The following is a 14845-nucleotide window of genomic DNA, read 5'->3' on the forward strand; positions in this document are numbered from 1 at the left end:
GTTGCTGTGAGCTAGGCTGATGCCACAGCACTCTAGCCAGGGCAACAGAGTGAGACTCTGTCTCAAAAAATATATATATATATAATTTATCTTTGACTATCCCCACCTCCATCCTTTCTTCATGTTTATCCCCATAAGAGTCTATGCTTTTCTTTCCCACACAACTGAGGTGAGTTGTGGGGAGAGGCAGCCCTGGCCAGAATCACCTTTGACATCTTTTCTGTGCTCCTCCTCTATCTTAGAAAAAAATATTTTTTCATCTCATTTTGCAGTTAAATGTGTCACAGCACAAGAGAGATCCGCTGTCAGACAGGTGGTAAAAAGCCCTTTATTGACATAGAAGCAAAAAGAAGTAATGAGCAGAACGTATGAAATCTCAACAGACTTGTTTCTAAAAAGAACAGACACGATCCTCGTGTTAGGCTCTCCTTGCTTCCTTGGAAACTTCAGCATAGAATGGACAGAGAGAGAGAGAGAGAGAGAGAGAGTCCACTGAAGACTGTGGGTTACATTTTTCTCTGTTTTCTTGGAGGTCCCAGCACAGTTTTGTGGGGAAGCCTCCAGATCATGTCTCTCATTTGAGATTTCTCAAAGTAGAATCTGGAAGCCCTGTGAAAATGTTGTAAGGATAAAATAAGAAGACTGTAAAAAATCTGAAAGTTTAGACGATGAAGTAGAAGCCATGAGACTGTAAAGAAAAAAACGTATCTCAGGCAATGGTGGGTTGGGAGAGTTTAAAATGGAAAAGGAAACAGGAAAAACTTGCATATCAAATTGGACTTGGAATCAGAAGACCTGAGTTCCAGTCTTGACTCTGTTGCCTTGGGAAAGTCCTTTTTTCCATCTTTTGGGCCTCTGGAAAATGAGGGAGTTGGATTAGGAGATCCTTAAAGTACATACTAGCTTGAAAATTCTGTGCTTCTTGAAAGATTCCCATATAGATTAATTAAATGCTGGAAAGAATTGGCAAGAAAGACTGAAAATGTAACCCCTTGGCCCCACCTAGTAGAATTATGAATCAGCTTTGTTCAAGGACATATAACAATCCTGGTGAATGACAGGTCATCAAGAAAGAGTTTCTTCACCCTTATAAACCACAGTGGCCTTGTACATTAGCACAGGAAAGGAACATTAGTTTTAACAGAGCACAGCCATATCACAAATGGTTATTGTGTTTCTTTTTGCCTCAAAGTTTAGAAAAAACAGAGCCTATATTAAAAACTATATCTATTATTAACACTAAAATCATAACTGAGCCTGCCTTAAAAGAACATGAAATTCCAGGACTTAAAGGAGAACCTCTTTGGCTTTCCCCACATGTCATCTCTACCTACTATGAGATACCTGAAATTCCAACATTCATTCCTCTGGCTTTGACCCTTAGGACTACAGATACCAGTGGAGAAATGACAAAACCAGTGGCTCCCTTCTCAACCTTTCCATCAATAAGGAGAGCTCTTATTATTATTTTTTTCTCCTCCTTGGGCCCCATTTTTCAAGGAACTGGTCTATCAAATAAACTTTATTTATTAAATAATAGTCATCTGTTTTTCCAATTTTTAAAATATTTCTCAATGATACCTACTTGCAGTCTGAGCTTCTTTCATGACAACACAATTAGCCAGTTAATATAATTCCACCTAAAACCAAAGAAATCTGGTGCTATAGTTAACCTGTGCAGTCTTTGAGAGGTTAACAATATAATCATCGCTATTAGGCTTTTTGAATCATTGAAAAAAGTTTACAGACCTCCTTCCCCACCAATTCGCCCCTGTCTTTACCACCATCATGGCTACCATCCTGGATCTATTGGCCAGGGATTATATACTCAAATTCTTACAGGTGTCAAGCAAATCCATGAGTGAAGCAGGCTAGAGGTAAAACAACAGGGAGTGGTGGGGACTACGGCAAACAGAGAACACATCCATATGTAAAAGAAGGCCAAGAGTTAAACCATCAGGGACAGATCTTCTGATTCTTTAAGAAAAGTCAGAAATCTGATTTTTTTATGTGTAATTCTCCTGATTTTAAAATGTTTTGTTTGTTTTACTCCTGAATGTCTAGGAGAAGAAGGATCACGTACCCCAATACACGCCATTCTCTGCAGGTAGGTTATAACCCAGTTTTGACTTGGGCTTTCATTGTCTCATGCAGATTTTTATAAAACAGTTCTGGTAATTGTCACTCATAGCTTTGTCTCCCCCAGAGATCAGGCATAATCATGAGGAACTAAGTCAGAGGACAGTTAGTTATACTGCGCTGAGGAATTTACCTGCATCCTTTGACCCTATAAACAACCCTATGAAATAGGCATGATTGTCCCAACTTTGAAGATGAAGTTACTTGGGCTCAGAATGCTTAACTAACATATAGAGAGTGACTAAGCTGAGATTCACACCCACGCCGATCCAAAGCCCGGAGACTGGAGTAAGGGAGACAGTATTACAGAAGGGGCAAAGGTTGAATAATAAAAACATCATCTCTCTCATAAAATGCCAAGAGTGCCATCTGTATCAATCCTACTTCTAATGACCTGTAGAGAATTCATTTTAGTAAAGAAAGGGAATTTACTATAATCTTCGTTGGAGAGCCTTTTGAAAATGTTACAACACTCCCTGAGTTAATTTGCAATACCCTGGAGTGTGGCAGGATTGGAGCTGAGAATTGCTGCCCTAAATATTTGCTTGTCCTTCTGGTGACCAAGTATTGTTCTTTGTCAAAGGGTTTGCATAAATCATTTCTTATCCCTACAAGAACCCCTGAAAGGTAAGTATTGGAATCTTGATTTTATGAGTAAGGAAATGGAGGATTAGAGAAACAAAACAACTTGCTTGAAGTTACACAACTAGCATGAGGTAGAGGGGACATTCAAAGCCAAGGCTGTCTGACCCCACAGTCCACACTCCTTCCTCTGCACCGCATTGTCCTGGGGCAAAGGGGTGAGAATAAAGGTACCTGAACGGGGCTGAGAGTATCTTACTGCTTTAAGGGCCTGGGAGTTGTGGCAGAGATGCTTATCATTCACTGAATATCCCTGTACCATTCACATTTCCCTGCCCCCTTGCCAGGAGAGAGTCCATGTGACTAGTTCTAGCCAAGAGGCTATGAATAGAATCATGGCGTCACTTCTGGCAAAGCAAGGTTCTTTAGGTTCTTTCTTCTCCTGACATGGCAACTGTGGAGAGATGTGAGAGCATCTGTCAGCCTGGGGTTCTGAATAACCCTGTGAAGAAACAGACCCTTGTATTAAACCACTAGATTTTAGGGTGAATTTGTTGCTGCAGCCTAGCTTAGTCTATTCTGACTAATTCAGGTATTTTCATTACAATAAGAACACAGGAGAAAGTTTCATCTAGTTTAATAAAATAATGCTTAATTTTAGGGGTAAGCTCCTCAATAACCCCCATCCCTCTCCCACCATGGACTCTGAGTCATATAAAATGCTGAATAACCTGCCACAGAGTCATGCTTTTCCCTTCGAATGGACTTAATTGACAATACATCTTTGAGGAAACAGGGCAGCAATAGCGCAAGCCAGAATAAAATTAATTTGTCTAGTTTTATTTAAAAAATCCAAATTACGCTTAATCTCATGCCAGAGACTACAGAGTAGTGGTCCCCAACCTTTTTGGCACCAGGGATTGGTTTCACGGAAGACAATTTTTCCATGGAGGGGGCGCAGAACTCAGGCGGTGATGCGAGCAATGGGGAGTGGCTATAAATACAGATGAAGCTTCCCTCACTCCCTGCAGCTCATCTCCTGCTATGTGCCCCCCTCCCCAAGTTTCATGGAAGACAATTTTTCCATGGAAGGAGGGAGGTGGTGGTAGGGGGTTGAGCCCGATCCCTAATAGGCCGAGGACCGGGGCCTGGGAACCACAGCTACCGAGGACAAAATTGATACATTAATCACACATTTCTTAACACATAGGTAATCTTTTCTCAAGAGCCTATTTTTGCAACATCAAGGTTGTTATATAGTAAACAACTTACGTCATGGGTCATTCTTACATACCTAATGCTGGAAAACATGGAAGACACTATTGTGAATTCACAAAAAACTGAGTTCTCAAATATTTCATATTATATGCACACACATTTCTTTCTATATTTCTTATATATAAAGAAAAAATTGAAAATCTGGAGTCCGTGCCAACATATGCCTACAGTAAAATGATGCTGTGGAAACTCATGAATTATTTGTCCTTATTTCTTCTGACACTCTTGATAGCAACAATAGTGTTAGCCTCTGCTTAGTTTATAGTTAGTAATAAAAATCTCCTACATTTTTGTGTTACCTCATAGTTTATAAAACATTTTTACACAAGTCTTGTTTGATCCTCACAGCCACTCTGTGAGATAGGTAATGCTAACATTATTTATGATTTGCCACTGGAGATACTAAAGTTCAGAAAGTTTGTAATTTGTCCAAGGTCACACAGCCAGTAAGAAGGGTCACCTTTTCCATCACCCTGCCTTTTGGCCCTAAGTAAGTACAATTATTCTTGGTTTGGTAGAGGACAATCATTCAGCCCTTTTGCCTCCTAGGTGATCATTGTATGACAGAAGTGGCAACAGGAGATAAAAAATTAAACGATCATACACAAATACCAACTGTTTCCATTGGGTATTGTCAGGAATTCTCAAAGTTGAGTTCTCTGAGTTACCTGAAGTATATGGCATCATATAACTATAGTTACACTCCTACAAGCATTTACCTTTTACTGTCCTAAGCACTTTATATATATCACAACTCACTGAATCCTCATAACAATCACAGAACAAGGGTCCTATTTTTATCATACCCATTTTACAGGGGAGGAAACTGAGGCACAGAGGATTTAAGTCATGAGTGCTGGGTCACACAGCTTCTTAGTGGCCGAATCAAGATTTGCTCCAAGATAGTATGGCTCTTGGATCTTTAACTACTGGGCTAAATTGCCTCTTACATTAAGAATTATCACTTATATGGTAATTCCTATATGCCAGGAACACACATATATAGACTCATTTAATCCCCATTATTGACATATTTAACATTTTAATTCAAATAGAAAGCAGATATAGAAAGAGGGGGAATGGGAGAGAACGGAGAGAGGGGAAAGAGGGGCGAGAGAGAGAGAGAAAGAGAAACAACTTAAAGTGCCTGTGATGAGGCCACCATTGCACTCAAAGAGCACATGAACACATGCCCTGAAGTGAGACGGGATGGAGAATCAGCTCCCTTGGCCAGTCCTAGTTCCCCCATGGCTCTCTAGGTGTGCGGATCTCCTGTGTCGAAGATAAGTCTAGTGTTCAAGAATTTGCATTTTTCTGATAACATGGCCCCTAAACATAAGCCAACTACCTCATTTGGTTCTCAGCCAAAGAAACAGCACTCTCTTTCCATACTGGAATAAAAACTCTCTCTGTTGTGCTTACTAAGTGGAGGTATTTGGGTCTCTGACATGATTGACATCTTAAAAAAATTTAATGACAATGAAACAACTCTTAGGAGGCCACACTACTTCCTTGTGTCATTTTGCAAACTATGTACATTTCAAAAAAGATTCTCAGCCCGAAACAGGCCATTTTTACACCAGCTGTTATGTGAAGATTCTATGGGCAGCTCAAGGGCATCATTAAACGGTTCCACCAAAGAGAATATAAACTTTGTTGCTGCTAAGAAATCAGAGCCTTGAATTCCTGAAATGATTTTATAGTTATGGTACTTCATAAAAGTGTTTAATAACAAACTTGGCTCACTTGGAAATTGCCAGTCTAAAGGACTTTGCCCCAATTTGAGATGTGGTTATGTTTGTTTTTAAGAAAATATCTAATGATTTATGAACAAGTTCATATGTCCGTTAAAGATTCACAATCTCTTTTGATCACTCTAAATGTAAGGATAATGGTTTTATGATTCCACAAGGCTATTCATCATTTAATTCAGGCTTCTATTACTGATTCCTTTTTTGTCATGTTGAGTGGTCATCATTATTTTCTACCTATATCAGACAAATTAAAATGGCCAATGTGAACACTTAACAGCTGCAAACACGTGTGCCTAAAAGAAACTTTAAGATTATGTTCCATTAACCATCCACAAATGGTTGCTCTTTGGCAATTTGTACAATGACATACAATAACACTCAGCAATTTATAAATCTGCAGATTTATTGTTTAGACTGGCATGTGTAAAGCACTTGAGTTTCAAAGTGTTTTTACTTACATTATATCTTTTGATCCTTAGGCTTATAGAATCTAAGTTCTTAGTCTCTGGAATGAGACTACCTGGATTTATATTTTGACTCTACCACTTTACTGGCTGTGTGATGATGTGCAAGTTACCTAATCTCTTTGTTCTTGCATTTCCTCATCTATAAAATGGGGATAGTAATAGAATCTACCTCCTGACTTGGGGTTATTGTGAAGATTAAATGAGCTACGACTTGTACAGAACATGGAACAATGCCTCTGGCATAGGAAGCAGACAGTACCTTTAAGCTACTATGGCTAGCTATAGTTATTATTATCCACCCCACTTTTCAGAAGAGGAAACAGACTCAGAGATTAAATGACTGTATATGCCTATAAATCCTAGAGCTAGGACTTAAAACCAGGTCTAATGGATTTCAAACTTTGGCCTCTTCTCCTAACCCCATGCTGCCTTTCTTATTTAATGTAAGAAAACAGGTTTTCTAATTAAGAACTTTTAGGGGAAAAAAATTCTTTCTTTCTTTTCCTGTCCTAAAAAGAGAGACCAGTTTTTTCACCCACTTTCAGGGTGAGATTCATGTTATCTTTTTTTTTTTTTAGTCTTCATTTTATACTGTGAATGTGTTCAGTTTTACTTCTGTCTGATGAATCATTCTTGTTGGAACAAGGAAGGAAGAAAATTAAAGGAAAGAAAAATAAGATAAGAATCAAAAATGGAAATTGGCTGAGAAAATATTACAAAGGATATGCATTGGAAAAGGTGAAATTGAGTCACCAATTCCTGCATGTTAATTTTTGAGATTTTTGTACTTTGTCTCAAGAAAAGCCTCTGAAAAGAGGATAACACCATAATTATCATACTTAAATATTAGCTTCAGATAGTAAGAAATGTAGTTCATAAACAAAAGAAGACTTAAAGAAAGCTCTGCTTTTGCAGCTTTAAGTAAAGCCAGTCTAACAGCATTCCTAAAAGGAAAGGCATTCCTAAAAGGAAACCAGGATCTATGGTCTCCGCTGGTACTTATTTATTATTTTCTCTCAGGTCCAATTTCTTCCGTTTTCTCTCTGTCATTTTCTCTTCTATTTGCCCTTCTTTTCCTTTTATTTTTATCCTAACCTTTCTGTACTTCAACAAAATTTAGCTTTTGGTAATTGTGGTGATGGGTGAGTGGGTGATCTTCTTTCCCTTCCCTTCCCTTCCCTTCCCTTCCCTGACAGGGTCTCACTCTGTCACCCAGACTGGAGTGCAGTGGCACAATTATAGCTCACTGCAATCTTGAACTCCTGGGCTCAAGCAATTCTCCCACCTCTCAGCCTCCCAATTAGCTGGGACTACAAGTGTGTGCCACCACACCCAGCTATTTTTTCTTATTTTTTCTAGAGACTGAGTCTCGATATGTTGCCTGGGCTGGTCTCTAACTCCTGGCCTTAAGCAATCATAACCCCCTCTGAGGCCTCCTGAGTAGCTGGAATTACAGGAACAGCTAGGTGATAGTTTCTTAAACAGCAGTTAATGCAAAGAGGAGCATTTTCAGGGTAACCCAACTAGGACCTCCTTATAGCTAGATCCTCACGGATCGGTGCCTTATTTTGTTGTTCTTCACGAGGATCTTCCTTTCTCCTTGTTAGAAGGAAAAGAAAAAGGGAGGCAGTTCCCCTGCATCTTTTAGGATAAGGTCTCAACTCCTCAGTGGACCCAGTTGACTCTCCACCTTTGGCCCCTGCCCTCTTTCTACTTAGTTGTACTACGCTCAAGTCTTCAGTTTCTGAACAGAGAATTGCTGCGTTAAGATTCTTGCATAATCCCTTATTTCCAACTAGAATTCCTTTTCCCCAGCCATTATTCACCTGACAAACTACTAATTGGGCAAAACTCAGATGATTTGTCATCTTTTCCAAGGAGCTTTCCCTGAAGCTCTTAGTCTGACTCAGAAATTTCTCCTCCATGTTCCACATCATAACGTGCAAACCTCTACCACAGCACGAGGGGAAGGGTTAAGGTTAGGGGTAGGGTGATTAACATCCACAATATAGCCCACATTTATCCACTTACATCTCCACCACTGACTTCTTGACCTAGGTCACCATTCATCTCTTGCCTGGACAAATTATAGTCTCCTAACAGGTGTCCTGCTTACTTACATTCCTCCCTCTCTTTAGTGCATCATTTACACTGCAGTCACAATGACCTTTATAAGAAGACATATTCCATGAATCCAAAAATATAGATAATGTATAAAATTAGATATAACAAATACTGTGGAATGAACACCCATGTATCCAACAAGAAACAGAAAACTAATACCTTTGAAACTCACAGTCTCTGCTCAAATCACTGTATTCATTTTGGTGTTTAATATTCCCTTATTAAAAGAAAAATTATTTTACTGCTTATGTATGTGTTTCTAAACAACACATTATTTAATTTTGATTGTTTTTGAACTTTTGAAAAATAGCTACATGTTGTTTGCTTTGCAATCGGTTTTCTGCACTCAGCATTGTTTCTGAAATTCATCCAGGTAGATTATCACTTCTGTGCAATAATATGCCATTGTATGAATATATCACAATTTATATAAATTTCTGTTGATGAACTATTAGGCTTTTTTGAGGTTCTATGCGATCACCAGTGAAGCTAAAATCAACAGTTTTAACCATGGCTCCTAGTATCTGTATGCAAGGATTTCTCTAGGGAAGTGTTGTCCAAAAGAACCTACTGCATTGATGAAAAGTTCTATATCTGTTCCATCTGATACAATTCTCCAACCACGTGTGGCTTTTAAGCACTTGGAATGGGACTACTACAATTGAAAAACTAAATTTTTAATTTTATTTATTTATTTTTAGTTTTTTAGAGACAGGGTCTCACTCTATTGTCCAGGCTAGAGTACAGCGGCAAAATCATACATAGTTCACTGTAACCTTGAACTACTGGGCTCAAGTGATCCTCCTACCTCAGCCTCCCAAGTAGCTAGGACCACAGGTGGGTGCCACCATACTCAGCTAATTTTTCATATTTTTAATAGAGATGAGGTCTTACTATGTTGCCCATGCTAGTCTTTTAACTCCTGGCTGCAAGCTATTCTCTCACCTTGGCCTCCCAAAGCACTGGGATTACAGGTATGAGCCATTGTGCCCCAGCCTAAATTTTAAATTTTAATTAATTTAAATTTAAATAACCATTGGCAGTTAGTGGCTACCATATTGGACATAGCAGCTCTAGAAGTACACACAAGAATAGAGTTGCTGGGTTATAGAGTATGTGCATCTTAAACTTTATAAAATATTGACAAATGCTTTCTAAAAGTGGTGATAATAACTTGTACTTCCACCTGCAGTATATAAAAATTGTCAACAGTGTTTTTAAATGTCTGCCTTTAAAACTTTTGCCTACCTAGGCATAAAATGGCATCTTATTTCAGTTTAATTTGCATTTCCATCATTACTGTTTATTTGACATTTATGCTTTCTATTTTGTGAAATGCCTATTTAGGTCTGTTGTCCCTTTTTCTATTGGATTGTTTGGTTTTTCCCTACTGATATTTAGGAGTTACTTACATATTTTTAATATTATTTTTTTCTAATTAAGCGTGTCCCAACTCTCTACAAAAGTATCCTTAAAAACAAAAACCAAATCATGTTCTTAAAACTCTACAATGGCTTCCCATTGCACTTAGAATAAAATCTAAGCTTCTTACTATGGTGCAGCGAGCATTATGTTGACTCTCAACACCTGTCCCACCCCTGCAGCACTAAAGAGAGGCAATGCAGTTTGGGAAATTGACCAATGCACTAGGGATAGTCCTAATCCTTATAGGGGCAAGCCCGTTCCCCTAGCCAACGATGGGTTCAGGAAAAGGTACATGACCTCATTTTGGACAATAAAATGCAGGGAGAGATTTGCTGAAAGCTTCCGGGAAAGCTGGTCTTCACACTTAGAAGAGAGTAAGAAAAAGCCAGACTCTTTTTCACTGGACTTGAAAGAGGAAGCATGAGGAGAGCTAGCCCAAAAGATGATTCTAACACTGTGAGTGCAGATTATAGTGCTGGAAAGAAGTTAAGTTCTTTATGACTTTGTTGAGCACTGTTTCTTTCTTTTTCTTTTCTTTTTGTTTTGTTGTTTTTCTTTTCTTGAGATAGGGTCTTGCTCTATTGCCTGGGTTAGAGTGCAGTGGCAACCTCAAGATCCTGGGGCCTCCCAAGTAGCTGGGGGACTACAGACGCAGACCACCACCCCTGGCTAGTTTTCTTTATTTTTTGTAGAGATGGGGTCTCTCAATGTTGCCCAGGCTGGTCTCTAACTCCTGGCCTCAAGCAATCCTCCCACTTTAGTCTCCCAAAGTGCAAGGATTATAGGTGTGAGCCACGGTACCCAGCAGCCAACACTGCTTGTTTCTATCCTAAGGCCCTTGCACTTGCTTTTCCCTCCTCTTGCAACTTTCTCCCTTAGAGACCCACAAAGCCAGACCTTTATTGTCATTCAGTATCAGCCCAAATGGCCACCTCCTCAGAGAGTCCTTTTATGCCACTGCTACCCCTGGCCAGTCACTATCATATCATCCTGTTATCTTTTCTTTTCTTTCTTCTTCTTTTTTTTTTTTAGACAGAGTCTCACTCTGTCACCGAGCTAGAGTGCAGTGGCATCATCACAGCTCATTGCAACCTCAAACTCCTGGGCTCAAGCGATCCTCCTGCCTCAGCCTCCTGAGTAGCTGGGAGTACAAGTGTGCACCACCATACCTGGCTAATTTTTGCATTTTTAGTAGAGACAGGGTCTTGCTCTTGCTCAGGCTGGTCTTGAACTCCTGAGTTCAAGCAATCCTCCCTCCTTGGCCTCCTAAAGTGCTAGGATTACAGGCATGAGCCAATGCTCCCAGCTGTTTATTTTCTTTATATCATTATTTGAAATTATCTACATTCATTTGTTTATTGTCTGTCTGCCCCATTAGAATGTAAGCACCAGGAAGGAGGGAACTTGTCTTTCTGGTTTTCCTGTGTATTTCTGTGTCTAATACAGTGCCTGACACATAGTAATGCTCAATGAATATTTTTTGTATTAATCAAAAAATAACAATTTTGTTGTTAATTTTCCCTATTAGATTGAAGCTCCTCGAGGTCAGGGACTAAAATGTTCTTCATTTTTTGTATATCAAGTGCTTAGTACAGTTGCTGCCAAATATCAGATGTTCAATTAGAGGTGGAACAAATGAATGAATGAGAGAGTGAGAAAGAGAGAAATTTGGGAGAAATATAATGCCAACCTATTGCCTTTATGAGCAATATAATTGGAAGTTGATTTTCTCCCATTTTTCTCAGTGACTATGGGAGGATTTTATGGATATAGTAATATCCCCATGACTAAAGGATGTATGCTCTTCAAAGCACTTCACAATCTGACTGTAAGCCATCTTTTCAACCTCATTTCTTACTTCCTGTATGCCTTCTTCTCCCCGATCATTTACTCCTCAGTCCTGCCACACCAAATTCTAGAACAGCTGGATTTTGTGAAAGGGATACATTCCTGAAACTTCATACAAAATTTAAAACTTCCATAATTCAAGACTGTTTTTCTCATAGCAATAAATGAAAATTTATTGAAGGGAAGATGCTGTTTTTCCAGCTAAAATGGCTCCGCCATGTGGCAATAGCACAAACATTTTCTAATTCACTTTGGCACCACTGCCAGCTTTGAAAATATGCAGTTCCTGACAAATGTTAAATATTGTGAGGGCTTCACATTGCTTCGAATTCTGTGCATATAGCGAGGTGTTATTAATGGCTTATAATGAACTATTTCAAACTTGCATAATTCAAATACTCATAAAACTTGACCAGACGTTCTCATCATTCCTAAATCACACTCAAAGCCATTCATGCCTCTGCCTTTGCATATGCTCTTTCCTCTGCCTGGAATATTCTGTGAATTGTTAGCACCTAGAACAGTGACTGGCAGAAATGTTATAGCTAGAGGCAGGAATAATATTTCAGGTATAACAACATTGAAGAATACTGGATAATGTTTCAAAAAAAAAAAAAGCAGACATAATTTACAACTAACATTGAATATGCTGAAACACCTAAAATCCGAATCTGAGGTTCTTTGGGCCAGGGAGGAGAAACAAGGGTTGGGTTAAGCCCACATGGAATTCAGGAGTGGCAGGGAAGATAGAAGTCCTAAAACTGCCCGATCATCTGGACTCAGATGGGTGCATGCCACATTCTGGAGAAATTATAGTGAAGGAATGTGGGATCCTTCAAGCCCAGAAAGTCCCAGGATTCCGTATCTCAAAGCTTTAGCAGGGTCAGTTCTTGCCGGCTTTGTTCATCCCAGGGAGGCAGAAATTATGGGGTTAATGGGATGAGGGTGAAAGGTGAGAGGTAATCCTCCCAGACTCCGCCTAGGTCACTCTAAATCAGGGGTTGAAAAACTCAAATATCCACAGGCAATAAACATAAATGAGTGAAGTAAGCCAGATATAAAGAAAATTGTATGGCCCCCCTTGATCTATTATTTTTTTCACTTTTTTATTGGGTTTTTGGGTAGAAACTATAAAACCTGATAAACAAATTATAAAAGCTGTAACACTTGCTTTTTACACTTTTGATGGAGAAATGACTATATGGGAAAACAATAATATTTTCAAGAGACTCCAGCTACCCAGATTTGTATATAAAATTCCCCAATGCTAAATATTGGCTCAAAATTTTTAAATCACTATGCAGGCCAAACAAAACACACAGGAGCTGAATTTGGCTCAGTAGACTGCCAATGTGTGAACTCTGAAGTTTACTATCAGGGCTGGTGAAATATCAGGAGGCTTTCTGACCAAGGCAAATCTTGGAGTGAGTTAGGGCAACACTTAAAAGGTGACTGAATTTCATATAATTTCAGAATGTTTGTTTTGGGTTCTAGTCCAGATTTCCATTCCACATAAAATCTGGTCTTTTCCATCAAAATACAAGCAGTTGACCAACATATGCCAAAGATTGGTGGACAGCAAACCAAGGGCCATGGGACAGAGAATTTGCCTTGAGGCTGGGCCTGTTTGCTAATTAACTAGGTGGAACCCCATGGATGCAAGAGGCAGAAGGCATATCTACAATGGCACTCTGTCACCCTAGGTAGAGTGCAGTGGCATCATCATAGCTCACTGCAACCTCAAACTCCTGGGCTCAAGCGATCCTCCCACCTCGGCCTCCCAGTGTGCTAGGATTACAGGCATGAGCCATCACACCTGGCCGTCTTTTCTAATATTATGGATTTCATACTAGAATTCTGTTCCTTTTTTTTTTTTTTTTTTGAGACAGAGTCTCACTGTGTTGCCCGGGCTAGAGTGCCATGGCGTCAGCCTAGCTCACAGCAACCTCACACTCCTGGGCTCAGGCGATCCTCCTGCCTCAGCCTCCCAAGTAGCTGGGACTACAGGCATGTGCCACCATGCCCGGCTAATTTTTTCTATATAGTTTTAGTTGTCCAATTAATTTCTTTCTATTTTTAGTAGAGACGGGGTCTCGCTCTTGCTCAGGCTGGTTTCAAACTCCTGAGCTCAAACAATCCGCCTGCCTCGGCCTCCCAGAGAGCTAGGATTACAGGCGTGAGCCACCGGCCTAGAATTCTGTTATGGGTTGCTTTGTCCCATGAAGTGTCACTGGGCCTACAACATTTCTTCTGGCTGGAGTTAGAGGGATAGGTCCTGAGAATTCTTTTTGGAAAAATGTCTTCCTGAGTGGGTCATTTGGGGCGGACCCCCTGAGAAACCAGTTTTATTCTGTACCTCCTCTCTGTGCCCCATGGGGGCTGAGTGCATGGGTGTAAGTTGCTGGGTGGAAAGGTGATACTAAGGGTGCCACCCTGACAATGAGGGCAGAGTAGGAGACCTGGCAAGAGATGATGATAGGAATCTCTGGGAATGGGTGGGGAAATATGATATAATCACCGGCATGAAAAGGGTGGCAGTAGCTGTAAAACTGGTCCCCTCCACCTTCCCAGTGATTCTATCTCCTTCTCTTTTCCTGAACAATTGTACCCTCTCCAAGATATATTTAATCTCTCATCTTTACTGGCTCCTTCCTCTCATCTTCTGGTAGACGTAAGTTTTCTGTTTCTCCCACAACAGCTTCCCTAATATTTGCCTCCCTCTTAACTCACACTAATGTGGCTTCTGCCCATTTTTCCCTTCCACTGAAACTGCCCTCTCTAAGGTTGCCTCTGACTCTGTTGCCAAACCCAATCTTACTTGATTTTTTGCAACTTTTAGTCCCATTTACCATCTTTCCTTGCCTTCCTGGAATTCCAGGACATAACTCCCCAGGTCTTTTCCTACCTCTCCGACTGCTGTTTTTCTGCTGGCTCCTCTGTCTTCACCTCTACTTTAAATGTTACTGTCTCCAGAGTTAATGCTACCCCCATATGGCATCCTTATAAGAAGTAGTGAAAGGTACATCATACTCTTGATCGGGCACAGCCCTGGGCCGGGGTGCCTGGCTTGCCAAGCAGAGCCTGGATTGGATTTCGGCCCCTACTCACCACACTCAGCTTAGTGTCCTTGTGCCGCGAACACCCTGTGTGGGGTGTATCCTTGGTCCTCGTCTCTTCCTTGCTCTAATCCTGTTTCCCTCTACAACTTTGCTAACTTTCATGGTTCCA

This window comes from Propithecus coquereli, unplaced genomic scaffold, assembly GCF_000956105.1.
Source record: "Propithecus coquereli isolate 6110/MARCELLA unplaced genomic scaffold, Pcoq_1.0 Scaffold536, whole genome shotgun sequence".
Lineage (NCBI taxonomy): Eukaryota > Metazoa > Chordata > Mammalia > Primates > Indriidae > Propithecus > Propithecus coquereli.